This window comes from Enhydra lutris, unplaced genomic scaffold (assembly GCF_002288905.1).
Source record: "Enhydra lutris kenyoni isolate GAN:26980312 unplaced genomic scaffold, ASM228890v2 scaffoldscaffold20, whole genome shotgun sequence".
Lineage (NCBI taxonomy): Eukaryota > Metazoa > Chordata > Mammalia > Carnivora > Mustelidae > Enhydra > Enhydra lutris.
Window position 1 is genome coordinate 28,723,185 of NW_019154104.1, and position 1,519 is coordinate 28,724,703.

General features: G+C 74.1%; 1 protein-coding gene across 1 annotated transcript in view; it reads right to left on the reverse strand.

Annotated features, from left to right (window-relative positions):
• LOC111148657 (SET domain containing 3) overlaps positions 1-965 on the reverse strand; it is an 80,067-nt gene extending 79,102 nt beyond the window's left edge. The window contains exon 1 of the mRNA XM_022505420.1: positions 884-965. The gene's annotated coding sequence lies outside the window, so the exon portion shown is untranslated. The remainder of the gene's footprint in view (positions 1-883) is intronic.
• Positions 966-1,519: the final 554 nt, after the last annotated feature.

Genomic DNA, 1,519 nt, shown 5'->3' on the forward strand with positions numbered 1-1,519 from the left:
CACGTACGTTTGCTTTTGAAACACCACCTCCTTCCTTTGGAAAAGCAAAGCAATACCCTGCAAGCGATCCCACACGTGTCGACGCGCGGCGGGCGCGAGGCCGCGCAGAGAGTGGCCCCGCTGCCCTGCGGAACGCGTCCCCCGAGGACAAGCGGGGCGAAGGCAGAGTTGCAGCGCCGGAGCCGCGAGGAGGAAGAGTTTACCGCCAGAATGACAAACTCCAAAGCCCCGAATTCTTCTCCCTAGTAGGGCGCCGAGCGTGTGGACCACGGCCAGGGCGCGTGGGAAGAAAGATGACCTATTTTCAACGCCTGTTTTTATAACTGGAAAGTGAGGGAGAGAAGCAGGGACTGGTCCCCGGCGCCCTGGCGCGCACCTGAGGTCTGGGGAGCTGAGCACAGAAGCCACAGCCTTCACGCGGGCGACCGCGGGGAGGGAAGGAAGGGAAGAAGGAAGGGAGCGCGAGGCGGGCCGGCCGCACGCACAGCCCGGCCGCCCGGCCGCCCCGCCGCCCAGCGCCAGCCAGAGCGGCCCGGGCCCCACCCGGCGGGCGTCCAGCGGCCGCCGCTCCCTGCACCTGCCGCCGCCTCCGGGCTGGGCGCCCCAAGGAGCCGCGGGGCCGGGGCCAGCGCGCCCCCCGCTCCGGCAGAGCCGGGGACCAGAGGCCGAGCGGCGCTCCCGATCCGCCCGGCCTCCACACCCAGCCCTCCCGCCCGGCCCCCGGGGCGCACACCGCCCCCCGCATCTCGCACCTCGGGCCGGGGCGGCCCGCGGGGCGCGCGCAAGACCCTGGCCGAGGGGCGCGGGCCGGGGCGAGTGGCGGCCTCACCGCGCGAGTCTGCCCGCGGGCCGCGCGCGCCAAGGGGCCGCCGCCGGCACTCACCTGCCGGGTTGCCCCCTTCGCGCAGCGGCGGCGGCGCCACACTCGGGCCCGGACCCACCGTCCGCCTCAACCAAGCCCCAGGCGGCGGCGGCGGCGGCGGCCGGACGGGAGGGGCGGGACGGCGGCCTGAGACGGCCCCGCCGCCGCGGCCCAACCCGGCTCCGCCCGCCCCCGGGCCCCGCCCCCGGGCCGCCGCCGCTGCCGCCCATTGGCCCGCGGCGCCGACGCATGGGGGGCGCCCGTCAGCCAATCAGGAGAAAATAGAGCTCTCCAAAGAGGAAAGTGTCGCCAGTCTCTCCCCGGCCCCGCCCCGCGGGTCTGCGGTCGCCGCGGGCCGGAGGAGGAGCCAGTCAAGGGGTCCATCCTGTCGGTCCCGCCCCCCGGGTCGAGAGGGAATTCGGGAGCAACCGAACATGCTAACGGAACTTAGACACGGGAGGCGGGGCCTGAGCCGCCCGTTCCCCAATCAGCGTCTGGAATGGGCGCAGCCCAGCCAGTTGTGGCCCCGAAGCTGGCGGGGGGGCCGAGACCGCTCTGGCCCGCAGGCCCAATGGCTGGGGAGGAAGCCTAGCAGAACCGTTGGGGAGGGCGGGGCGGGGCTGCGCCCGGTCGCTTGTTTTTCGACGCGGACTCAGC